The following is a 27,621-nucleotide window of genomic DNA, read 5'->3' on the forward strand; positions in this document are numbered from 1 at the left end:
TAGCAGTTCTTTCCCCATTTTCTACCTGATCTGGGGGCATGCAGAAAGGGAAACTATTTCACAGTTTTAAAAACCTCCTGCTTGAGTAACTACAAAACTAAGCTGCATTCAGGCAAGGTAGCAATTAAGCCTGCGCTGCCACTAGCAATGTAAACTGTATTAAAAAAAAAAAAAAATTAAATAAAAGGCACACTAATAGCCAGCATATGCTCTGATCATAACACCCTGCAACAGCATGCTGCACTCCCCTGCTGCTGCGTGCGCTGCGCCCCATGCCCACTCCCACACCCCACAAACCGTGCCAACCCGGTGCCCCCTGGGCTGCGCAGGGCTGGGGGCCGCCCTCCCCGTGGCACAGCTCCTGGACACTGTCACTGCGCCGGCCGCCCTAAAAACCCTGCCTTGATCTCCATCCCATAAATCTGCCAGGAGGACGCGCGCAGTGCTGGGATCGCTGCCAGCATCCCGGAGCGTGCCAGGATGCTGCCCTGCGGGGCGCGGAGTGGGGAAGGTGCCCGTCAGGCCGGGGGGGTCGGGGCACTTCTGTCGGGACGCACGTCGGGACGCTGTGCGTGGCCCGTGCAGGGCTCGGGAGGCGAGAGGGCTGGCCCACCGCTCACCCCCAGCCCGTGCCCGCACCTCTCAGAACCACGAGCGGGTCTTGGGCGGGCCCCAGCCCCTACGCGGCTCACCGCTGGTGCCCCCCATTGATTTCCCATCTCCGCCACCTCACCGCTCGGGCCGCTGCCCGGCTTTGCCATGTCGCTGCACATTTATGCGCTCTCAGCTCCCTTGATCTGGGTAATTAGGGTTTATGTGTTAATTGGAATAAATACAAAGGTGGGAGTCACAGGCATAGATTTCCAAGCGCAGACGAACTGGAGGGCCGGTACGCGGGGAAGACGCCTCAGCAGACCAGTGCAGACCCTGGCCTGGCCGTGCCCCACAACTCGGGGCAGGCTGGGGAGTGCCCCCATAGCGGGCCTGCCCTGCCCTGGGCGGTCTCCTGACCCCGCTTCCTACACTTCCAGTGCTCAGTGCCCCAGACAAGGCCCTCACGGGTCAACAGAGGCTTCCTCGGGAGGTGGACGTGCCGCGTGAAGCAGCACAACAGCAGCACAAGCTCGTCCGTGAGCTAACGCTGCCGGTGGTGCGCGGAACGAGGCCGGGGCCCGTGGCTGCAGCCGCCGCTGGAGGTCCTGGGGCAGGGGCATGCGAGGAGGGGTCCCTGCGGTGGCCGAGCGCTGGGATGGAGCTGGCTGAGAGGAGCCGTCCCTGCTGCCCCCGGCTCCACGCGGCAGGGCTCGTGGTGCCCCGGGGGCAGTGCTGGCTCGGGCACCGGCCCCGTCACAGCCCTTCGCTGTAAATACGAGGATTTCTCATCCTCTGTCGGGGCTGCAGGAAGGGACCCGCCCCAGAGCGATGTCCCATCCCAGCACGTGGAGCCCGAGGACAGTGGCTACGTGGAGGGAAGTTTGACCCGAGGCGTGAAGCCTCCCTCTCAGCTCATGTCCTGCTATCTCTGTGAAAGCAGCACCTGTGAAAAATGTAACTTCTCTGACAGGAGCACTATTATTCTTGAAATGTGACTAAATGTTACACAGTAAAAGCATTTTCCTTCTTGAATTAATTACATTTCATCCCCTCCCTTCCCCCCCATTTCCAAGGTAAAGGCTTTAACTGTCCAGCAGAAGAGGCTCTCCTCTCCCGAGCAGATATGAAATTTGGCAAGCCTCATTTATCCTCGAATTTATAATTCAACAGATGCTTTTGCTAACACTTCTTGATAATGTTGCAGTAGAAATACAAGACTTAACTCCTGGTCATGGGAGGCGGAACACAAGTATTCGTATTCGTATATATATATATTTTAAAATCCTGCTTTCAAATATTATGCGTTGTATGGCTTCCAAATCAGTTTAAACTTTCTTGGAAACTTTTATAATAAACAGTCCTGCTACATAATTTGATGTTTTTAAATGAAAGCATCCAAGCTAATCTATACAAATTAACAGATGTCCTCCTGAAACAGTTAGAAACAAAGAAATGCAGATGCGAACATCATCAGCATCCAAATGAGCTTATTGTAGGACCCTTTAAGGCACATCTGAGCATAGCTCCAGCCTGTAGTCTACCTTTCAACTTGCAAATGACAGTGTCACCAAACACTGTCCTTCCATCAATCAAGCTGGGTCATGAATATACAAAAGGCAGCAGAGAAGCTGGCTACCTCCTGCAGTTCAACTTGGCCTAATTATCTGGGCCTTTCTTTTTGTTCCCATCTGAAGGGTATACACCCAGTCAGCTGCTGGGCAGCCCCAGGCCTCATCACGGGAGGTTACGCACACTGACCCTCCTGCGGACAGCCAATGCAAGTTAAATGTGAGCACCAAATGTCATCTTTCTTATTCATCATTATAAAACTTCCCTCCCCGTTCAAAATACCAATCTGCTGCCATTTTCAGACCCTCCCCCGCGCCCCTCCAAGCTGTCATTTCGCAGCGCTCGCTGCCAGTTGAGTGAATTAGCATCCTAACTGATGTGCTGTTATTCTCCCGTGCATCCCTCGGATGCGTTAACTAATGACCTCCCCCGGAAAACCCAGCCGGTCCGCGGCGTCTCCTCGCCGTTTGCACAGGTCCGGGTGGGCTCCTTGTGCACGCGGGAGCCTCCAAGGCTCTGCTGGGGAAAGCCGCGGGCACCCACAGGAAAAGGCCCTTCCCAGAGAGCGGCCCTTCACGTCTCATCCGCAGCAAATCGCTGCTAACACGCTGCTGTCATCCACCAGCGGCAGCGACAGGAGCCCGACCGCTCCCAGGGGGGCCCGCAGCTGCTGAGCCCCCAGGGTCACCGCAGTGCCTGCGCCAGCCCCGGGGCCCTGCCTCTCGCGGCGACGACCCACCGGCTGCGGAGCTGCTGGCAACGCCGTCCACGGTGCTTCTCTGGGAGGGACGCGCTGCACAGGGGGGTGCTGACCGGGATGGGGGCACGGCGCTCGCGGGGCCAGGGGACCCCCCAGCAAGCAGGGTGCAGCACCCACACCCAGCACCCTGACCGCGACGCCCAGGGCTGCAGCGCGCTGGAGCCAACGGTGCCCAGCGCCCGGGGCGCTGCGGGAGGTGCCAGGCCAACGACCCCAGCGCGGTCCTTACAGGGCACAAACGCAGCACCGGGCCGGCGGGACCGGCTGTGCTTCTGGTGGGGCCAATCTGTGAGATTATGCAGAGACTAAACCTGGCCAGCACTTTATGTTGCATACTTCGAATGCTTCCTCTTTATAATAGCTTCGACTCTTCAGCAGTTTACTGCTGTCATTTACACTTTTTCCAAAAGATTTTGTATTACATGTAAACAATAAGCAAGAAGCCCTCTTGTCCTCCTGTAAAGCCCTGTCCGGCACGTGCAGTCCCCCGCTACGAGCATCCTCGGCATGCAGGAGGGGGACTCCAGGAATGCAGGGCCAGCAGAGCCACGTTTCCTCTCGCCGATGCAAGGCCACAGCAGCGCAGTGGACGCGGGACAGTTTGCACGTCCGCTCCAGGTGCTCCGCGGGGCCAGCACAGCACACAGGGGGGCTCGGCTACTTCTGGAGCATTTCTGTATTTCTGTAGTTCTTCTGCTTTGGTTGAAGGCATAAGCTTGGCTAACCACAGCTAACCCAGCTACACCACAGGGCACAGGAGCAACATTAAAATTGTATTTGGTAGCAAGTGGCACCACTTTGCTGTGTTTTTATGGGTTGCACTTGCAGGCGTACCCCGCAGTAATGCAGCGCGCACTCCCTTGGTACTGGACATGCAGCAGGAGCAATGTGCTGGAAAGGGCCCGAAATGTCAGGAAGTGAGCTTTCGGGTTTATCCCAAAGCCCATGGACTCTGCAGGGGGAAGCCCCACTGCCTGAGGTTTTGGTTGGAGCTAACCCCCAGAAACACCGGCTTAACCTGCCGAACTTGTGAAGGCAAATGGAAGCGGTGGCTCAGGAAGACCTGAGCAGGGACAGCAATCACACAGGTGCACACAAATGATCGGTGAGCTTTTCTTGGTAATTTGACAATGTTTGTTAACACATAAAGTCTTGTGACAGCCCCCAAAGCAGTTGTGAAGTGGGCCCAAACTTTAATTAAGAGAGAAAATAGCAGAGGATTTGCTTTTTCATACCCAGTGAGATGAGCAGCCCCTGGTAATGCCAGGACAAGCCAGGGAAGCGGCCTGTGTGCTGCCACGCTACAGCCTCCAAGGAGAGGGGGACAACTGTCCTCTGGGGCAGGACTCCCAGCGCAAGCGGAACAGGGCTTGCTCAGCACCCTGAGCATCCCAAAAATGTGTGAAAAGAAGCTGAAAGGCAATCCACGTATCTGAAATGCTTCAAGGCCTGAAGTTCCCCATAGGACCAGTGTCTAGAGCAGCAGTACTCTAGAAACATGGAGCAGTGAAAAAATTGTCAAATCCCCCTTTTAGAACTGAAATCACTTTATAGACTACCAGAGCTTGAATAAATGTGGGAGGAATTTTAATGATTCCAGGTATTTCCTGCCTGTACGTGGCAGTGGCCGGTGCGAGGGCTGACCCCGGGTCACCCCAGCACATCCCCTGAGCCTGCTGCACCCCAGCATCTCTGGCCCATGCGAGGCGGGGCTCAGCCCCCACAGTGAACGCACGCAAACACCTGCAAAAGCACCTCGGGCACAGATGTGAGAGCCATGACCCCGTGCCACCTCCCTCCCTCTGCCCAGGCTCCGCGCTGGCAGCAGACGTTCATGCAGATCTGCAGCCAGAGACGCTCACGGAGCAGCAGGGAGTTAGGGAGAAGTTAATCCAGGGAATGACCTTTAGAAGGAAACTGTAGCATAGATAACTTGTCATATAGAAATGAAAGCAAAAATAAAATCTGCATCCCTGATTCCTTTTTCCTTTCAAAGCTTGGTGTCTGATTTTGCAAACTGTATTATATATGTTTACATTTCTATAAAGGCAAGTGCTCCTTGGAGGAGCAGCTTAGGTAATTCACATTTGCATCATGTGTAGCTATGATAAATAATAAATACATAGCTGATAAATGGTACTGTGCAACTGGAAGACCTATTTTTTATTGAATGGCTGACTAAATACTCATGTAAAAGTCATAACTTGATGCTTCTTTTACCCTGAGGCTGCAGTAATTTATTGTAGTAATTTATACAGGCTGCTGTGGTAAAGGGACAGTTTTAGCCCAGCCTGGGGACTGCCCCGTCCCACCAGCTCCTCCCTTCGGGTGCACGGGAGGATTTGACAGGGGACCTGCAGCGAGCAGAGAGGTTGGCGGGTCAAACCCGGTGCTTTAGGTGCAACGGGGCCACGGGACGAGGCCGGTGGGACACCGGCTGCTCCAGCACCCCACAGTCCGCGCAGTGCCCTCGCACCATCAGCACACAATTTCCCCTGCACACGCTGCAGAGCCACGTGCGCAGGCCCCCATGTGCACAGACACCGCGTGCACAGGCCCCCACACTGTGGCACGCGCTCGCCCACACCCGTGGGTCCATCTCCCCGCCCTCGCCCCGCGGTGGGTACCCCCGCTCCTGCCCACCCCACCGCGACACCAGGGAACGGCTCTGCGGAGTGCACCGACAGCCTAAACCCTGCCACTCAAGCAGGAGAAATAAGGTTCATAAAGCACAGACCTAACGTCCAGCCTGTGAGACAGAGGTAATAAATACTGTCGTGGGCAATGCCTGGAACTTCTCTTTTAAAAATGTGTGGAGGACAAAACGATTCCTCCCAAAACACAAGTGGGCCCCATCACTGCCAGCATTCCACAGAATTAATTGGAGAAGAAATTTAAGAAATATATTCCCGGCAATATTCTGCCTTTGATAATTTAGAGGCAGCCATGATAACCACTATTTGTACATGACAGTCATATGAAATAATAAACCTTGCTAGCTATAAACATTACCAAATTCTGACACTATTGATTTATTATGTCTAACAGTGACATCAAACCGAACAACTGACAGAAACAATGTTACAGCTTTAAGAGCAGTTTGTCAACGATTAATTCTGCCAAACGGGGTTTAGTTTTATGCTGGGACTGCTTGTCTAGCAGTTGTCAATCCAAGCAAAAATTACTACTGCCACACGTCTGCTCACGCCAGCCCGAGGCGCCGCTCCGCTAGCCCTCATTACCCCTATCACTGCAAATACAGATGCAAGGCCAGTCCCTATTTAATATGCGTGTTAATTATGCAAATTATTAATTGGGCTGGTGCTTGAGGACTTGTGTTTATGCCCAGATTAGAGTCAATAACTGTATCACACAGCATTTTAAGCCTGACCTGTGACAGAAATAAAGCTGTGCTGAAAGCAACGTTCTCTCCCGCCAGCGCGGTGTGGTGCGGTGTGGCGCGGCGGCTGCTCACCGTGCCGGCTGCTCGCCATGCCCCCCGCTCACCGTGCTGGCTTCTCACCGTGCCGGCCGCTCACCGTGCCAGTCGCTCACCGTGCTGGCCTCTCACCGTGCCGGCTGCCGGCCGCGCTCAGCCGCTCGCCCCGTCGGGCACAGCCCGGCCGCATGGCTGGTCCCCATGGGCACCCGCGCTCCCCGGCGCCCGCCTCACGCTCCTGGCTTCTTCCCACATTTTCATGGCCATTTTTCCATTAGGAACGTGGTTTTGTGCTATTTATATTACACTGTCAATAAAAAGCGTATGACATGATATTATACGTTGTAAATTTGTTTGATTTTTTTTTTAAATCAAATACAGTTAAACGTGTAAAGATAGAGGGTAAAGCTGTAAGGCTTTTCCAATTAAAATTTACAGCAGACAATGTTGTAAATTTTATACAGTTGTAATGCTTGCTGCAGTTGTGCTGAAATGGGAACTATTGATCAGCCTGATTTCCCAGGATACACGAGGGGGAAACAAGGTATTGCACAAGCAGAAACAAAACTTTCATTTGTAAAGCCTTCTATTATACTTTACTGCCCTCATTTGGTTCCAGATGCATCTCTCTTAGCAGAAGAAATAAGGTCAGAGCCTCTTCCCCAAAGAATAACGGAGCAGAGAAGGTTAACGGGGTGCTCCACATCGCTCTGAGCTGCAAACCGGCCTGTTCTGGCTCGCCCAGTGCAAGCGCTGGCTGAGTGCAGCACGGCCACCCAGCACGGGCACCCAGCACGGGCACCCCGCATGGGGCACCCAGCACAGCACGGGGCACCCCGTACAGGCACCCACCCAGCATGGGGCACCTAGTACAGCCACCCAGCACGGGCACCCAGCACAGGACACCCAACATGAAGCACCCAGCACAGCATGGGGGATCGCTGCAGCCCCAGGACCTGCTCCAGTGGTGCCTGAGGCGCCCCTGAACACAACAGAAGGTCTGTGGCGCCCAAAAATCAGTTCACAAACAGCAAGGCCACATCTTCATCTAGGATAATACTTATGAATGTATCCAGACTGATTTACTTTGGCAGAACTTTGAAAATAGTGCATTAAAAACAAAACAAAAAAAACAACAAACAAACAAAAAAAGGGGAAGGCAGCACGATGTGGCTGGGAATGTGTGCCTCAGGCCAGCGGAGCACCAAGGCACTTGCTCGGTCATATGCTGCTTACCAGACTCTCACTCATGCTATGGACACACACGCACAGGCCACGATTTGTGTTCCTCACAACATAAAGCCGAACCAGCACATCATGCTGTCTTTTATCCAGGTCGCTGGCGCTGCTGCGAGGGGATGCATTAATGGCACAGGTCCCGGCTCCAGCAGGCGGGAGGCACAGGGGCACCGTCCTGTGGTGTCACCGGAGGTGCCGAAATCGGCCCGGCCAGCCGCGGTCACGAGCGGCCTCCTGCAGCTCGGGGAGGGCCGGGGTGTCGGGGCGGGCGCGGGGCCACGCAGCACCGTCCTGTGGCATCCGCCGCTGAGCAGGCCCCGCCGGGCAGCACGGCCACCAGCCCAGCACCACCAGCCTGCTGCTCACTTTCCCCAGCTTTTAGCGACGTTTGGGCCAGATACGCTCTCTCCTATGTGGAGAAGATAACGCTTTTTAATGGAAAGCCTGGCACAAACAGCGCTGCCGCCCGTCCAACAGCTCTGTTAGTCTATGCTAAGAGCATTTACATATGAATTATGGCCACCTCCAGACTCAGATACGATGTTCTCTTTCGTTTGCACGTTTTCCACACTTCTTCCTTCACTGCCCTGCAGTGACTGTGCCAGGCCCCCAGTCCTGAGCTTTCTAGGAAGGGCTCCAGCGGGCTGAGGCGCCCGTACCGACTGCCCCGCGCCCTGCAGCGCCGTGCCGCTGAGCAGCTCGGCCGCGGGGCCGGGCAGCCCTCGGGTGCCCTGGGGCTGCTGGGGCCCGGCACCCAGCTCGTCCCGCAGCCCTGCCGGCAGGACACCCAGCGCGCTGCAGGCCGTCGGCCTTGAAAGGTGCCGCCCGGCCACGCAGAGCCAGCTGAAACCTGCAGTGGCACCTGCCTGGACCGACGTGAATCTAAAACAGAAACAACAAAGCCGTGGCTAAGTTAAAAGGAGGAAAAAACAGACAATGGATGATCCCAATAATGGGGAAAGATAACAAAGCCCCTGGATCCTAGCATCTGGCACTAAATGCACTTTTCTGTAAACTGAATGGCGGCTTCCAAACTGCGCCAAGCATCGCTCCTTTGCCAAGGCAGTAAACAGCTTTTATCAGCAATAATGATGGCATAATCCCAGCTAAAAAGGAAAGTAACATATGGCAGCAGCCCTACAAACACCATCCCAACAAAGTAGGGGGCATTTTTATTACAGCGTCCACTTGCAGAAAACCTGCCAGACTACTTCTCTCTTTTCTCCTCTCTTTTTTTACAGGTTATCATCTTCGCTGTTTGAGCTGAATGTGGCATTTGGGAGTTTTAGACTAATGAGTTCATTTTTCTGGGGAAAAGAAAAAAAAAAAAGAGGAAGAAAAGATACCCAGAACTGACAGATGACAACTAACGCAAACAGGCTTGTGAAATGAACATATATGCTTAACACAGTGCTTTGGAAAAATAAATGCTGCAAAGGTGCCACATTACTTCAAATATTATTATACGGTCTAGTCTTAGGTGCAATGCTGTGTTTGGAAAACAAATATGTGGGAAGTAATAATTCAGATCTTAAACAATTTTTTTCCCTAATGGTGCAATATGTTATATAGGAGCACTGCTAATAGGTCAGGTGCAAATCAGTGCAAATTTTGTTTACAAGCTGATTTCAAAAACAAAATTAATCTAACATTATTAACCTTTTTTAATGGCTGGCATCCTCATTTATATTTGTGGATGTAATATTCACAAAACTGATTTTAAGCCCAACTGTATATTTATCAATAACAGCATGAGACATAATGCCCGTGTGAAACACATTGGTGTGGACTACAGAACAGTTTGCCGTCACACTGTCTTGCTTTTAATTGATGAAACAGTGGTTCACTTTTTCGTTATCTGTTATGATTTGCTGAAATATCATCTCCAAATAGAGAGATTCCAATCTCACTTTGGCTGTGCAATCTCATCATGCAATTATTTGAAAACATTACAGTTCACTAATTATCATGCTAATTATTTTGCCCTATACGTTTGCCATCCCGTTGTACAATTAAACATAGAGTACAAACCTTTATTTAGTCCATGCAAATGCATGTGCTGATTGGAGAATGAATGTGAAAAAGTGGAGGAATGCACTAATATTTTTTTGACATCTTTACCTATAAATATTTTTTCAGACTGAAAAATGTATCTAATAGCTCCACTCACTGATGTGCACTGCAGTTTACCACAGTGTCTATATTTCTGTTGTCAGTTTTACAGTATCTCCCTTCATTAAACCTATCAAGTTTTCCTTTTGATCATGCAACCAAGGCCAGAAGACAGATATCTTCCTGGAACAGAGCAGTCTGCCAAGTCTTTCACAAGACCAGCTTTAACCTCCCTATTGATTTTCTCAACACTGCAGCCATTCATTGTTTGTGACATTTGGCTGTCGGCTCTTTAACACCCTTCAACCAAATCAATTTCATATTTTTGTCAATGCCCTGCTAGAGGATGAGCAAAATGGGAAGAGACTTAGCATGATTTAGAATGTTGATTTCCTAGAGCAGTTTTATCTGTAGTTTTTACAAGCCTTATAAAGTTAATTCAACATGTTTATTTAAGCATACGTAATAAATTGGGAGAGAAGCACTACCAGAGTTAAGTTTCAAATTCCCCAAATCTAATTCATGAAGGAAACTGAATTATTATATCAATGTCAGTAAAAATAAATGTGCAGCAGTCCTGATCCTCCCAAAAACCAAAAACAAATTAGGCAGGTCCCTGGCCAGTCCCTGCCTGCTGTGCCAAGCCCGTGTCAGAGCTGAGCGCGAGCGCCAGCCCACACCCGGCCCCGCCAGTAACACGGGGCACTCCCCGGTGTCCCCCCACCACTGCTTCCCCGCGTGATGAGAGGCAGCCAGGCTGGGCCCTAAAATAGACATAATTGTGCTTCCTAGCAGTGTCCATCAGAAAACAGCACTTACAGAGCCAGAGAATGAGCCGTGCCCTACAGAGAAGGGCTTGCCAGAGGTCGGTGCTGGATCCTCAAGGACAGGGTGACAGCAGAGCCACCTGCACTTGCTCGCTCATACAGAAATTGTACCTGTTCATGCACGTTCCTGGGGACATTATTGTCCTATCACAGAAGGCAGTCCTGCTGCTCCGAGCTGCTCCAGGCGCTGCCAGTGGGAACGGGAGCCACTGCCACAGGAAAGCGAGCAAGGAGCCCGGTCCTTGACTAGCCTGGAGCACCCTGTGGCCCTCCAAGTAACCGGTGAAACAAAAGCAGACAACTCAGACCCCAAACGTGCAATCACCATCCACCTAGGCCTTGCTGAAGGAGGTCTAGCCTCTGGAGCAAATGTGTTTGGAGATCTTTCGGGAGCCCGGGTTGTGCTGCACGCTGCCTCTGCAGCCGGGCAGGGTGTGCCGATGGAGCAGGGCGCAGGGCCCCTCCTGCATGGCCGCCGAGTGACTTGCAAACAGCATACTCGTCTGATAGACCAGAGGCATTAAAATGGGGATTAACAGCCTGGCAGCTTGAACAGCTTATTTGGAGTCCTAGGCACTGTTGTGTAAATATGTATTTAGGGCATTTCTAGGATGCATGTTAAAGACACGGTGGATTGTACCCGTGTCTCTCGGCACACCTGGATTTATGCGATGTTTATTAGAAGTCCTACAGGTACCGTGTGCTTGGTAAATACGGTTATGGAAGCAGTTACTGCCTGTAATGATCTAGTTTGATCTTTTGTGTTTGTCTGCACATCTCCTCACACATCTAGCTTAATCTGCTACCTTCAGGAGGGAAAAGGCAAAGAGGTATGTTCAAGGATAGGACAGTAAAGCTTTTGCAGAGCAGGCCTGCGGACTTGTCCAGTGTCCTGTCTGTGGCATGGAGGTTTCCTCCCTGGCTCCTGGGGAGCGGGTATGGTCCTTCCACAGCACTCCCCTCCATTTTTTATCCACTGATGAATGGAAGACGGCTTAAGCTGTGGTGGTTTCAAGGACAAGGAGGACTGTGATGGCGCAGCTGACACTTTACTACATCAGGGACACGAGCAGAAGGGAACTCCTGCCCCCGAGGGGCCACAGGGAAGGCCTGGGGGCCATTCCTGTCCTGCCCAAGCCCCCTGAGCGTGGCCTGTGCCCCAGCCCAGCCCCACAGCGGGCAGGGCCCAGCCTCTGTGTCCCCGCTGCCAGGCGCCTCCCAGGCGGCAAGGCCCGACCTGGCCGAGCAGCAGGGGAAAGCCTGATGAGAAATGAGTTGGAACAAAACCTGTAGTAAAAAGAGATTACAACTCTCGGCCTAGACCCTGGGGGAAGGAGGGCAGTGTGTTTAAAATACTGTGCCTAAAATAAAAAATATTCTCCACACTGGCAACCTATTTTGCTGGGTTCCTCATATGCTCTTTCCAAGACCATGTGCACACCATGCCCCCTCCTCCCAAGGGACAGCCAGGACATATACAGCCAGGCTTAAAAATAAAGTTTCCAGGATGCTTTCCCAGCGTGGTGTCCTTCCAACACAGACTACACCCAAACCAGCCCTCCAGTAAACCCCAGCTGATGGAGCGCGGGGAGAAGGGATGGCACAGGGTAGGATGGGACAGGCAGGTGAAGCCCTGCACATGGGGGCTGGAGCACCATGGCCACAGGACCCTGCACCAGCTGCTCCCCAGAGCACCCCAACATCGCTCTCCTTCAGCTGAAGCAAGAACAGGCCCGCAGACAGCAGTCCTCCACCCAGAGTCAGCCCCTCCCTGAACAAAGGCACCTTCTCCCAGCTCCATGTTGTTGTTTTGGTCAGAGCTGCATTTCAGCATCACCAAGAAAAATGCAGCCAGACTTGGCTTTTTTTTTAATAAGCATTTCTCAAAATTAAACAAGAACCTGTTCAGCCTCAAGTGGAAGAGATGTAGGGATCGAACTATGAGCAGAACAGGGGAGCGTAGGAGTGCCAATGCTCCACATCTGCTCTGGCACGCTCACCAAGTGTGTGCCAAACACCCCACTTTCTGGTGCTGATAAGGGCAGCAAGCGAGCTCTGGGGGTCTGGGATCAGCGTGGGGCTGGGAGGGCTGCCCGCGACGGGCACCTGTCCCCAGGCAGCACCGGCCCGGTCCCCCCGCCCCCGGCTCTCGGCACCCAGCAGTAGAGCAGCGGTGGGGCTGGCGCTGGATGTGTCCCCCAGACCCCGGGGTGTAGAACAGCAGGTGGTGGTGGTGGTGGTGCCATGGGAGCGCCCCTGCCCGGCGCTGGGATGGAGCTTGAGCGGCTTTCAGATGGTGGGAGACTATGGCTGCTCCTACATCTGGACGGGGGAGAACCCAAAATACCAGAAACTCAATCCAAGGCAGTTTTCATACCCAATGAGGCAGCAAAGGAGCAGCCTGAAAAATGTATTTTAATGTATTTACTATCTTTTTTAGTTTTCTAGCATCACGTGGGAGGACACAGGAATTTCTCACTCACAATAATCTCAGAATATTCCCTTATTTCCCTGCTATTTTGCTGCGGGATTTTTTTCACTATGACCCAATATCCTCCTATTTTCAGCTGCAGCATGTTTGCTTTGATGACGCCTTAACATAGAAATAGTCTCCAGTTGTTTACCCACTGGTAGAGCTTCAAATATTATATTCTCACTTTTTTAAATCAGTGCAGACACCTGAGACAAAAAGTGTCCCAAAAGCTGCCTACAAGAGCTACATGCTGGTCACTCTTTCTTGTCAAGGTTGATTTATTGCCTCCTTGCTGTTCAATTTCACATTTTGTCCTCATCATATCCGTGGCTCATGATCATTCTAGGCTGACCCTTGTAGGGCAGGCAGGGAATATTGATAAAACAATTATCTGTTAGCCGTTCATTTGATTTTCCATTTCAATTACGGATTGCACGAGGCAAAAGGAAAAAGATTGCATCATTGATTTTTCTACCTTACAACAGTAAAGAGTTGCTTTGATGGTTATAAAATGAATGCAACTCAACCATGCTTTTAAAGGTCATATTTTTTGTTTTACTATATTTCTTAAAAGCCTTAATATATGCAACTGTACAACGGGAGAAAGACTGTATCATCGGATCAGATAACTAGATACAAAGCACACATATGTCAAAGAAACACCGGTGGAAAAAAAAAAAAAAAAAAAAAACTTGCTCTGATGTATTTACAATAAATCTGATCTTCCCAAACAAACTCCTCAGCATCATTTCACAGCTGAGATGTGGCTCTGTAGTCAAATGCCTGCCTGCAAATGCCTCTCCTTGCATGCAGCTAAGGAGAATTTAACAAGCCGTTCCTGGAAAAGTGGCCTCCTGCCTGATGGAAAGCTCCATGCTCCGTCTCTCAGCTCTACGGTATTATTGCACATTAAGAGTTTGTTCAGTTCACGTAATATGCAGAGAGCTGTTACAGAAAGAGACATATTATCCCTACTAAACAGAACTATGTTAAAACTTCACCTATCTGAGAGGATGATAATGTGCTCTTGCCAGCCAGTGATCCAGGACGGTCACACTCGCGCAGGAACGGTGCTGAACCTCCTGCACTTCATTACGGTTCAGCGCATGGTACAGCTCCGGGGGATTTTCACATGGCCGACCCTCGGAGAAGTTCAGCCTTTGATCAAGGTTTAGCGTGCCTGGAGTGGCCGTGGTGCAGGAAAGGGTTTCCATTTTCTGTGTCATGGGGTGCCAGTGCTGATCTCCTTAAAGCCCTCGAGTTTTCTTCCAAGACTGGATTACGCTCAGCAATTAAGGTAATGAACTGGCTGAGGTAACAAAGCATAATGATCTCTTTTGTCCTTTGAATGCTTATGAACTCCGCTCATTCACAATAGTCTGGAATGCAAAGCTTTCTCCAACACTGCGCGGCTTAAAACTGTGTAAAAATGATTACTTCCATTATGCCTTCATGGTTTGACATTTTTAATTTAAACACCTGTAATATTTAAGCATACTTCTCAGAACCAAAATACCCACTCTCGAAGAATGCTAGCTTGTAATTCTTGTAATATTTTGACATCTTATGAGTATTATTTTAATGCCTGAAAAGATAATGTGATGAATCCATTACAAATATATCAAAATATGTGTATAGGGGACTGTTTCTCACTTTTTGTTTCAAAACAATGGATTTCTTTAAATAAGGCACAACAGCTGAGAGAGCAGTACTATTTTCATAAGGCAGTATACTGTGTCAATAATGGAAACAGCCGAACAACATTGCCTCTGCATATGGGCAGACAAATGCAACAAAACTTTCGCTTCAAATGAAGTCCTTTTATGCTGTATTAAATACTGTCTTACACTTTACAATCCTTTCCGAGCACGAGATATTTTTATGCAGCTATTACACTTTTTAAAAACGTTTACTTAAGGTTTTATTTATTTATTTTGAAACATCTGGCTACTACTTTTATATTTTTTTCAATTTTTTTGCATGATATAAACCTTCTGCACTGCAGAATCCGCTGCACTCTGATCTTTCATCTTAACACATTTCCAGCCCCAAATTTCACTTCAATCTCACCTCATCTCTCCATACTACATTAACCCCTGGCAATTGCCTTCCAAATGACCCCATTAAGCTGTAATTGCCTCAGCAGGCCTGCACTTTCGCTTGTAATTCTGTACCTCTCATCTCCCAGACGTTCTCTCAGCATCATTTCGTGTTCTGGCTCCCTTCACTGAGCTCAGCTTATGACCTCGCTGCACCATGGCCGAAATGACTACTAAAAGCATAACAGAGACGGAATTCCATTACTTATTTTTAAAAGTTCTCTGGTGCCCTAATGTAATATTCTTTGGGGAGTGTTGTCAAGGATACCAAGCACCAGCCATTAAAACCTTTTGTTTCCCAAGGCATTCCGTCTTTTATTAATAAATAAAGATAAAGAGAAGCTCATCCACCCTCCAGAAAGTCAGCGTGTGTTTGCAATGGTCTGGTACAACTTCAAGCCTTATTCTGCCCCTTGTATTTAAAGAACGGCTGGGCTACACCTAGGAGCAAGGCAATGCAGGCTGGAAGCTACAGCGTGCTCTATCCAGCAAAAGTGCTGCACAGATAAATTAAAGTCGTTCTGCAGATCATTTTGCAGGAGCAACTCTGCACAGTAATGTCTACCTTTAGCATATGCTCCGCTCGCACCTATAAAGAAAATTAAAGCTGAGGTCCGAGTAGCCCTATGCGTGGACACCAAACAGGGGAAGAGGAAAACACTAGAACTATCATATCCCACTGTCACCGCTAACAGTCTATCAAGGATAATGGGAATCCCCAATGGGGGTGAACAAAACAGCATGGAAAAAGCTGCCTAATCCTTTAACTGTGTTTGTGGCTCAAATGTGTTAAGGAGGAACCTCCTGCTCACGGCTGTTGTGAGACGGCCAGGAGACATATATTTTAGATTGAAAATTAATTGGTGCTGGATCCAAGCAAGCCTTTGTAGCAAGCAGTAACCTTTTCATTTTATGGTCATGACACTGAAATATTAAGAGCCCTCTTCTCCCATAAACTATATAAACAGAGGCACTCTGAAAAATGGAGGTAGTTTTTTTCTGTGGCAGAGAAGGAGTTTTACTCTTAATTCATAATAAAACTCGGCACTGGGGCTGAGGGTGGTGTCAGGCCCAGGCTGCACACGGAGGGTGCAGGCACGGCGGCTCCTCACCGGCCCCTCACGGGGGCTGCGGCACCCAGGGTCCCTGCTGCACCCTCCTGGGTCTGCTCCTTTGTAAAGGAAGCAGGCTGGGATCACTGACAAGATGAGAGCCTGGCCTGACCCTGCCCCGTCCTCGTGGAGGGCAGCACAGCACAGCCCAGCCAGGCCAGGGCCGGGAGCAGTGGCAGAAGCCGGGTGCCCGCACCGCCGCTCAGGAGGGCCTGTCCTGCTGCCTCAGCACTGCATGGGCTGCCCCACTGGATCCAAGTCCAATAGGTGGTTTTCTTAGCCAACGCTGACTGCTGTCCCTTGACTATCATCCCTAAATATCACCTCATCTACGGCAGCTACAAGAGCTGAAAGCACCGCTGCGGACGCAACAGCCAGGCCGGGGCTGAGCGCCCACCTCTGCGGGCCCAGCAGGGTGCAGGCTGCGAGGCCGCTGGCCAGAGCCTGCCGCGGGGTCGCTCGTGGACCACGGCCGAAGCTCTCTCGAAGCTCTCTCTGCTGCACCCAACAAGGAGCCGCAGCTGGGCCTGCGGGGCATGGGTGGGCGCCCAGACAGAGGGTGCAGGCACTGGCACTGCAGCGGCCGTGGAAGGGCCCATCAAAGGCTGTCAAAACCCACGACTGTGCAGATGTGGCTCCCTGCCCACACAGCCCATCTCATAAGCTGCTGGTTGGTAGGACAGCGTATCAGAAAGGTCTTCACTTTATGCATGACCTGCTAGCTGTTTCCTTACACATCTATTCCTAGTCACCGTCAGAGACTAATGCTAGACCAAGTCAACTCTCCACCTGATTCAGGAGACCCAGATGATTTGGTTGAATTTGTTTTAACCTTATTTCTGGTAATAATGAGTTAGCATGGATTTTTAACCAAGAAATATATTTCATTCAGGAGTCCCAACCAAAAGCAAATTCCTGAGAGCTTTTCATTTCTCCTCTCTGGAAGGCCAGAGACGGCCTGTGTCTAAGGACATTTGTGTGTCTGTGACGCTGGGAGGTGACACTGTCTGTGGTAGCACATGTCATGCTAAAACTGACTAATGTCACCGGGGCTATTGCACGTGTCTCTGCAGGGCCGCACATTGGCTCATGCCCTCTCCGACTTCCGAGGGACATCTCAGCACTGGAGGTAGCACAGGAGGCTTCTAAAAAGGCTGTCCCTCAGCCCCAAAGTCACGTCCCTCTGACTATCTTCTGGGGAGGATCTACATAGATGTAAAAGGATAAAGTAAATCAGTCTAATCACTTATCTGCTCCAAATGTACCAGAATAAATAAGAAATGAAAGGTAACTTCTACATAAAGGCATGGTTTCTGCTAGCGGATGTCTGAGCTTGGCTCCTTCCTCTGGCTGCATGTAGGCTGCACATTGCAGTGAGCATCACAGCTCTGTCTGCATTTATTCTACACACTAGGCAGGAAATTTCCATTTCATGCATCACTCACGTTTTGTACTGATTCCACAAAGTCGGTGCTTACACTCAACATAAAACCGAGAGGAACTCTAATTGGTTTGTTGTTGCTATTGTTTGAGATTTCAGTTTAGGCTCATTGGGCACCAATTTTGTTTGTTTTTCAGTGAAGCTTGTGTTATTAAAGTGAAAAGCAGAGTCAAGAAGCTGAATAAAAAGTCAAAGTACATACGGTATTTTTGTTTTCTTTAAAATGAACTTGGATTTTATCATACTCCGCTAGTCTGTAAAGCAAAGCTAGTGCCATTTTTGCCAACATCCTGACAAAAGATCAGCACCAACAAAGGCCATAATCACCAGACCTGATGCTGCCCTGGTTCAATCATAAGCACACAGCAGCAAGGGTCATCTTCACTGAGTGCTTTGCACGGTGCTGAGAACATGGCAGCCTCTGAGCGTTACCTGCCTGCCAAGAGCACGCTAGGCTGTGCTCCCTCGCACCAGGAGCAATGCAGTGCCAACACACTCATTTCCATGGAATATTTTGGCTTTTCTCATTACCAGCTTAAACAGGACTTAAATCCTGAACAGAATCTGTTGAGTTTTTCCATGCAGAGGTTACCAGAATGCTGCCAAAAAAAAAAACACCTCAGAAACGCTACAAATACCCAAACAACTGAAATCACTAAAGACAAAGTACCTCCATCCCCAAAACTTTGCAATATTTCTTGTTTGTCTAGTTATTGAAGTAAACACGAGTTAGAGAGGCACTTTATCGCCATTTCCAGAGTTACTGGACATGTCTAATGAAAACAGCAAGTCATGAAGCATGGTATGGCATCAATGCCACAGCAGAGGGAACTATGAAAAATGAGTTGTGCTCCTCATATTCCAGAATCCTTTTCCTCTCTTCCCAGAGAAAAGATCTAAACTAAATAACTCCATGCCCCATTTACTTCTCACCTACTCGGGTGAGAGAGGTGTCCCTGAGCTCTTTGCTAGAGGCGTGCCACGGGGCCGCAGCAGCCTGCCGAGGGGGAGGCAGGATGAGGCAAACAGTCAAGTTTCAGAGGAGAATTTTCTGAATTCCAGGAATGCTGGTGTGGAATTAAGAAGCAAAGGAGAAACATGAAACACCACTGAAAGGGACACAGAAATAGTTTAGCAGGTTTGATTGTTTTGGTTGCAATGTCAATACAGCTGACGCTGCACGAAATGGCAGCCAGAGAGGCCGTGTAAAACAAACAGCCCATCCACACGGCCCCAAGAACAGTGCTGATACAATTGACTCGGAAGTGTTGCCAATCAAGCAAGCCTTTAAAGAAAAGCATGAGAGTTCCCAAAACTTTCAAAGAAAATCTGCAGCTTGGGAAAATTTTCTCTGTATTTCCACAACCTTCCCACCTGTGACAATATTTCTATGCTACTGGAATGGCCAGCGCAGGGAGGGGCTGCAGCCATGCCTTGCACATCTCTGTCCTCGTCAGGGCAGGGCCGGGGCAGGCGCAGGGGTGCCGCGGGCAGTGCCGCCGCTGGGAGCAACGTCAGCAGCAGCAGCTCGATGGGCACACCGCCGGCAGGGGCCCTGCTGCGCCCAGAGCCCCGCGTCACGGCACTGATGGGAGGGAGGGCAAGGCGCCGGGAGCTCTGAGGCATCAGACGGGCACTGACGCCAGACCCGTGCACGCCTCGTCCCCACCACCCCGCAGCCGCCTGCTGCTGTGAGCGGCCACGCACAGCCCAGGCCGTGGCTTCCCCAACACTGGACAAAACAAAGCACGCGAACGGGCGTGACAATTTCACCACTGGGCAACAAGGCTACGTTGAGGGGAAACGCAGTGCGTCTGACCTGCACCCAAACCGGGCAGCGCCGCAGAACGCGGCTGGTGGAGGGTCCCAGCGCTGGGACGCTGCTGCCCTGCGAGCTGAGCGACCGCCCCAGAACGGCTGTGGAACCAGCACACGGGGCACGAGGGTGCCTTCAAGATGCTGCCCAGTTCCACAAACAGATGGAGAAGGCTGATAGCCACTCCTGGGCTGACAGGACAAATTTGCTGTGGGTTAGGGCTAACCTCCTCAGAAGGGACATTTATGGCATCGTTAGGAGCCCTCCCACCATCTGTGCTGGGCACTGGAATTGTTTTCTCCTTCATCTTTGGCTGCCTGTGATGAATGGAGGAGGAGGAAAGCCAGGTGCTGCCCACAGGAAGAGCTCACCCCCCAGCATCTTGTCCGCTGCTGCCCCTTTGGCAGGAGCGAGCCTCAGCTCCTGCAGGGAAGGTTTGCGGTGGGGCTGGTGGGTACCCAGAGGAGGGCAATGGCATTTCCAGCCGTAGCCCCCTCCAGGGTGGGAGTTTCGGAGAGCCGCAGGCTCTGCGTGCTCAGGGCTGGGGGCCAGGGCCCAGCGCAGCGCGCAGCAGCCTTCCTGCACGCCGCTGGCTGCAGCACCGATGCAGCTCCGGCTTTCACTGCAAGTGCACACAGTGACAGAGCCATTCTTAAGTGAAAAAATATATACAGTATTTTGCATTACCTCCCCTTTGAACCTTGCACCAAGAATGAAATCTTCTGTTTCTTCCTGAGCAGTCAGCTTGTATCCTGGAGGGCACATCTGATCAGCTCTGTCCCTTGCTCATCTGGTTCCTCAACATTTTTACTTTTAATTCCTAATTAACTCCTAATCCCTAAACTCCTGAGGAAATTCTCGGTTATTCTCTTTTCTGCTCCCCAGTTCTCATCACTGACAGACGCAAGTACTGTTCATTTCATTGCAGTAACAAACACAGACTCATTCAGCAATATTAACATGTTACATAGACTTACTCGATCCAAGTTACATCTATCCCTGTGCAACAAACCTGAATGAACTATAGATGGGTTCTATAATTCAAAGCAAGAACTGAGCAAGAGAGAGGAAATTATGTGGATAATAAGGCACCTAAAACCTATTCAGCAATCCCACCACGGTGACCAGTCCAGCAAAGAGCCATTCTGTACTGAAGGCAAGCGATGGAAACTAAAAGCATCTATGGCCCCCATTATAAAATGTTTCACATGGAAAAAAATACTCTTTTTGTAGGTAAAATGATACAAAGCAGAAGCTGACGATAAATTTTTCCTTTCAGTTTTAATCAGGCTTCCTGTTGTAAAAGCTCAGCAGACAGTGACGCGAGACACTGCCTCCCAACTTCGGTTCACCTTTGCCGTTCCACCAGGGACACCATGTCAAGATTGTTCAGCTTTTTTGATGAGTGCTGCGTGGGTAACTAATGTGTAAATGCAGATACGTATAGAAAGCAGTTTTGACAGTGATGTATTGCAACTGGTTCCAGATGTCGGCAAGGGATGCTTGGCCAGGCACCTGGGGCTCGCCTGCCACGGAGCCGCACCAGCACCAAACCAGTCTTCAAATAGATCACAAGGCTTTAACTCTCCAATTATAATCTTATTAAACAACCATCACTCGAGCTTCTGCTTCTCCTCTTCCAAGATGTCTACAAAATATCTCTGTGTTGTTGCTCACATTTTAATTTTAATTAAGGGCAGATAAGCTGCAATGTGAAGCTTTGCATTAAACCCTGCAGTTTGGCTGTCAATGGGAAGCCTAAAAGCAAGCAAGCTGTTGAATCAGTCAAAATTAACCTTATACTGATGTTTAACAATTTTTATATCACTACACAAAAACTTGCACATTGCTTATGCCGAACGTTTAATTAGATACCCCTTAATTGTTGAAGTAAATGTTGAAATGGCACAACAAATATTCAAATATCATGTTTCCATGGAAGATTATGGACAGGTAGTGGATTTACCTTTGATATTAGACCAAATTGCTGTGGAGATTGTTTTAAAGAAGAAGGTCTTGCTTACATGATTGTAAAATCCACTAGGAATATGTTGATTAAAAAAAAAAAAAAAAGTATCTAGCCAAAATTTATACCCATTGTGCCAAGAACCAGGCAACGTGCAAACGCCCAAGCTGGACACGGCCAGTTAAATACGGACACTGCAGGAGCAGCTCTGGGGCTTCTGCCCTCTGCACCTCGCAAGCTCAGACAGCCAGTCCTCCCGATTCAGTAACGGGGGAATTTTAAATAAAAATAAAAATGTGTATTGAAAAATTAAGTAATTAATTAGCGCAATAACAGTCATACTGGATGCACAATTAATGTTGACAAGCTTCTGGAAGATGTGGCCAGAGGAGTAACTAGGCAGAGTGCACGTTACGTTCCAAAGAGCAGCATTTAACCTAGAAAACTGATAAAGTTGCACTTCTTACAGCAGAAGTGTTTGTAGCTCAGCTCCAACATCAGCGTTTGGTCTAAAGGGAATTTTTTCAAACAACCTGTCTGTCTCCCTCCTCTTTCAATACAAAACTCGGAGCTCCAATCAAAACCGCTCTCGGGGGATCACCCTACAGCTCCGCTCCCTCCATGTGGTTTTGATATCAGGCATTCGCTCATTGATCAAGATAGCTGCAGAAAGCAAGCTTGCTGCTTATCCCAGAACAAAGAGGGAGACCTATGTTGCTGATTTTCTCTATCACATCAAAGGGTTCAGGACATGTTTAATAAAAGCACAAGCAGAAATGAGGAGCAGTGCTGAGAATTAGGCGGCGGCGCTGGCTCCCTGCAGCACGCTTCCGCCAAAACCTCCCCGGCCACCGCCACCCCCACTCTGTGTCAGGAGCCCCCCGATCAATAACCTCTTATTATGAGTAACCTGTTTAACTAGAGCCCAATCGGGCGTGTTGGGTCTAATGTCAGTTGGTATATTGATTGGGGGGGGAAAGACAGACTGACCGGTCTCTGTTACTTTTCCGGTTGGATCATCAAATTTACTTCTAACCTGCATTTAAATGATCAACCTGTAAAATTTTATTACTAGCACAGAATTCACTAATGAACGGTGCCAGATAGCGCAAGAGCTGTAAACTATCACTTCCTTTCTGCTTCTGGGGCTCGTGGTATGACAAACCTCTATTAGCCGTTTGTGGCGCGTGCTTCACGCTCAGCAACACAAACCGCACGGAGCCGCGGCTGCCTTTTGTCCACCTCCTGCAGCCAGACGATGTGAGATTGCTCTAGGTGGGAAAGAAAGTTTGGGGGGGCATCTTGATTGACCAGTGAGCTTTTTCAATGGCATGCTCTGCATTTTGAGGTGGTGGATAGGAACCAAAGGACCTTTTGCTTCACTAAAGCAGAAACTGATAAAAAATGGCCTTTTCCTGCAGCCAGGAAGCCAGCATAGGAGCGAGATGACACAGATAGCTCGCAGGCGGCATGTTAATGCGTGCGAGCATCCTGGTGCGAGCAGCCTGCCTGCGCGGGCAGCCACTTCTCCAGGGCGGCGTGTGTGTGTTGGTAGCGAGGGTCGGGGACCACGAGCACGCTGCCTGCCCCCAGAGCCACCGGCCGCAGCCGGGCAGCTCCGCGACCTTCGGCGGGGCCCGCAAGGCCGGGGGGGCTGCTGCCGGAGCTCGGTCTGCTCCGCGTGTGCTACAGGGGTGCGTGCACCTCTGCGTGGGCCCCGGGCACGCTGCGAGGCACACACGGGCTGCCACCGATGGCGCTCTGGCCTCTTCCAGCCCTTTTCGCTCCTCGGTTGCTTGACGTGAGGGGCTACTAGCATTTCTGGGCACGGCTTGATAGGTCTTAATGCACTGTGGTAATTTTTACTCCGACTTTCTAATTCGTTTTCTGCTTCCCAGCTAACAAACTGGTTAGGAGTTGCGTCTGGAAAATCCCCAAATGACTTGGGCAGCTAATAGCAAGACGGAATATTGGGCAAGTAATTAAGATGGTTGGATAATTGTGAGGAATGTTAATTCTTCCAGGCTTTGTAGCTCAGAGCAGTCATGGTTTGCAGCCCTGACGCCCCACTGCGCCGTTGCACCCCGTGTAGGAGTGGCGCACAGAGCAGGGGCCACGCCACCCGTGTGGGCTCGCACCCAGCAAACCACCAAGTCTCACAGGAAATCCCAGAGCTCCGGGTGTGCTGCTGCTGTTGTGCACCCTCCACGTCCTTCGGAAGAAGAGGACGAGGATTAGGAGGAGGCGTGCAGTGGGGATTACATGCACATTTCTTCCTGTGGAGACAGCCACGTTTAAAATCCACTGGAGCTAACGTTGATCTCCCAGGTCACTCCCGTAGCCCTTGGGCTGGGCCCCAAGTGTGCACGAGCCAGTCGACCCGAGCCCTTTGCACCACAAAACGCCCCCCAGCACACGATTGATTTGGATGCATTTGTGCACTGGGGTGGGTTTGCTGCGTTAATAACTGTAGGAAACAGAACTATCGGGCGAATCCCAGCAATACGCGTGCTACAAGACAACAGAAGGATTTAGTCCTACCTGCTATTTACATTCATAGTCTTGCACAGCCTCACTGCAGGGCACAAAGCCTCTCCCCACAAACACATATTTTGGTTATACTAATACAAAGTTGCTAAAAAATACAAACATCTCATTGTTGTGATTTGCAACTCAACCACAAATCAGCAACATGTTTAAAGAATCTTCCATATGCATCTTACTCTAAGTAAAATAGCAAATGCACTAAAATTTGGGCTTCAGACAGACAGGATGTCAGTGCAAGCAGGAAACATATTTGGAGACTGCACTGGGAAGCCCTTCTCACGCAGAGAATCCTCAATGTGGAATGGCCTGGCAGGCAAGTTCAGCCAGGCAGAAACGCTGAGATCATTCAAGAAACAATTAGATAGCATCATGTGGGGAACCGAGTACTTAACAGAGAATGCACCCTGATGCTCCGATGGGCTTTTACTCAATTTAACAACTATCTTACAGCCTCACAGACTTTGGTATCCTCTCCTCTAGGCCTGGGCAGTGAGTTGTGAAGAACTTTCTCAGTGACAAATATTTTAGAAAATGATTCCCCAGCCTGGGAGAAAACGGGGCTTCGGGAAGGGCTCCTGTAGGGACGGGAGGTGGCAGCAGGATGCGAGCGCGTTATATTTCATAAGCTCTTTGTGGCACGCTTGGACCCGGTGCTGGGAGCCGCAGCCCGGCGGCTGTGGCCACGCAGGAGCCGTAACGCCGCCCCCCGCCGCTCGCCCACCCCGTGGCACCGACACGAGGCGCGGAGACGGAGCAGCACGCCGTGCTGGCAGGCAGGGGCAGGGACGGGGACCGGCTGCCGAACTCCCAGTCCCACAGGCCAAAGGAGAAGAGGCACAGCACCACAGGGACGCGCTCGGTCGCCGTAGGAGCTACCGATGCGCCAGCGGCACGAGCACGGCTCTCCCGCAGCGCGTGGCGGAGGAGCAAGGGCAGGTTCAGGCATCACGCACTGGCTATTGCTTCTCCAGAAATAGCGCTCAGGCACAAACTCTGCTAAATGTGACAAAAATGCTTGCATCCCATTGACACGAGGCCCCACGCTGTGACTTGAACTAACAAATATTTCACGATCTGTATGTGAAAACCTACAAATTAAAAAGAAATTGCTGTAGGTACACAGTCCTCTGCCAGAGAACTAGTAACAGGAGTTAAGAGACACTATGGAGACATGGGCACTTATCACAAATATTCTCCCTGAAAAATAATAATCATCATCAAAAATTGCATTTTAGGACGTAGACATTAAGAATATGCTGCTCTAAAATGTGCTCTTTATCTCAGAGACAGCATGAGTGTATACCATGTGATGGAGCAGTTGCTATGGTAATGCTCTTTATTGAATAGCAGACTAAACAAGTGCATAAAACCCATTTACAGAATAGCATGTACAAGTCCATGAAACTCACATAACGCACCAGCATGGGAGCAACTACCCTCAGCCTGGGGTTTTTCAGACCCATGTAAAATTGAGGCTGCCGGACCTTGGTGGGTATTTTAATAACAGGCTTGTTTGTTTCCCCGGTTCGTGCCAGTTCTGCCGCTGCCCATCCCTGCAGCAAGATGTGCCTGGCTCTGTGCACAATGAGCACGCAGGACTGGGCACATGGATGTGAGGTTCCCCTTCCCTTCCCTTCCCTTCCCTTCCCTTCCCTTCCCTTCCCTTCCCTTCCCTTCCCTTCCCTTCCCTTCCCTTCCCTTCCCTTCCCTTCCCTTCCCTTCCCTTCCCTTCCCTTCCCTTCCCTTCCCTTCCCCCTTCCCTTCCCTTCCCTTCCCTTCCCTTCCCTTCCCTTCCCTTCCCTTCCCCCTTCCCTTCCCTTCCCTTCCCTTCCCTTCCCTTCCCTTCCCTTCCCTTCCCTTCCCTTCCCCCAGTGTGAGCACCGGTGCGTGGTGCCCGGCAGCAGCCGGACGAGGGGCAGGGGTCCCGGTGTGGTTGCCCCCGCAGCCTGTAACAGCGTGGCCGTCCCCAGTGGGGCCCAGCCCCACCACCTCGACGCGGCAGAGATACCCACGGGGAGGTTTCAGGGCTGGGGGCAGAGGAACCACGACGTTGTTCCCTGGGGCACTGGAAGGGGAGCCCGGCTGGAGGGCAGTGGGACAGGTCCCTGCGCTGCCGGGGGGAGCTGCGGCGTGTCCCGTCCTCCTCGGCGGCCGGCGGGGCCCCGGAGACCCCGAGGCGCTGTAATGGCAGCCAAGGCCCACCTGCTTTGGGATGGGAGCAAGGCGCGGGGAGCAGCGCCTGCCCCTGACTAGCCGCGGGTTCGCCTGGGCTAGCCGGGGGCTGGGGCACGCGGCAGCAGACGGAGGAGCCCCTGTGAAACTGGAGCACCAGGACGCACCTCCCACGCGCTGGGCACACACCGGGTTAGCGCCACGAACAGACACGCGTGTGCACACGTGTGCAGCAGGGGAAGCTCCTGCAGCGGGGGGCCTGGAGCAGGAGCAGCCGGGGCGCGGTTCGGTTCCCTCCTGCCGCCCGCGGGCTGAGCCGGGTCCAGCCCGGCCTTCCCCAGCCACAGCACCCCCGGCGCACAGCATTTAACATCACGGTTCAGAAGTACTGGGACTCAAGGAGGGCACAAAACTAAGTTTGCGCTCCGCCACCGTTTCCAAAACTTGTTTGCAAACATTACATTTTTATTTTACTTATTTAAGGAAAATTACACAATTCTTCATAGCACAGTTTAAAAATAACTCCACTATTAATGCAGGCCCTTTATTTAATCACTGGCTAATTTACTCCTGACAGAAAGTAAATTCCACTATTTTCTGTGAGGCTTTATGAAATTGCCATCATTTTTAATTAATTCTTAATTAAAATATATTACACCACAGCTTCTACCCATCTCTCTTGATATTCTAACATAATCAATTCAAGACCATTTACATATCATTAATTAAAAGCCTTCCTCTCTCATCCTTAAAATCATAATGAGGCTCTATTTCTCATTAGCAGCCTTTAAGGGATAAAATAACAATACAGACAAGAACGAATGGTAATTTCAAAAACCTCTTTTCTGCTCTTACGGCTTCTCAGACTGGACAGCGACACCTCCAAAGTTCACTGCTTGAGGAGTTTCTGAACATTTCGTAAAAATAAATAAATAAACAACCACAACCAGTGCTGTCTCATAGCCCTCCATAAACACCAGCCACAGAAAATTAAGAAATGATCTCTGCCTTCTCGAACCCCGGTCCTGGTGCAGGACACCTGGGCAGGCAGCGGGGGAGCAGGGCCGGTGCCCGCGGTGCCCGGGGGGCGCGCAGCTCCCCGCGCCGGCCCTGCGGCCGCTCTGACGCCCGCCCAGCAGAGCCCCCGAGCTGGGCGCTCCATCGGGGTGCGGGCATGGCCCTGGGAGCTGGCTGCAACACGCGCCGAGAACTCTGAATTGTGTTACGCGGATGGCTCCAGCCACACAGCCAAAAAGCCACCAGCAACACAGATTTTCTTTAGCTCGTTTTGACCAGAGCCCTAATGACCCCCTGAACCATTTTCGATTGCTGCACGCAAAAATGTTTCAAATCCCAAGACTTTAAATATGCATAGGGGACAATGACAGAAACTCAAATTTATCCACATTGTTGTTTTCTAGTACCTGCCAGTGTCAGGATGAAATATACCACAGT

The 27,621-nt window shown here is 50.7% G+C and overlaps 1 protein-coding gene across 7 annotated transcripts in view; it reads right to left on the reverse strand.

Moving 5' to 3' along the window:
* PBX3 (PBX homeobox 3) overlaps positions 1–27,621 on the reverse strand; it is a 117,355-nt gene that overhangs the window by 52,395 nt on the left and 37,339 nt on the right. The gene's annotated exons all lie outside the window — the stretch shown is intronic.

The sequence above is a fragment of the Anser cygnoides genome, chromosome 20 (assembly GCF_040182565.1).
Source record: "Anser cygnoides isolate HZ-2024a breed goose chromosome 20, Taihu_goose_T2T_genome, whole genome shotgun sequence".
NCBI classification, from domain to species: Eukaryota; Metazoa; Chordata; class Aves; order Anseriformes; family Anatidae; genus Anser; species Anser cygnoides.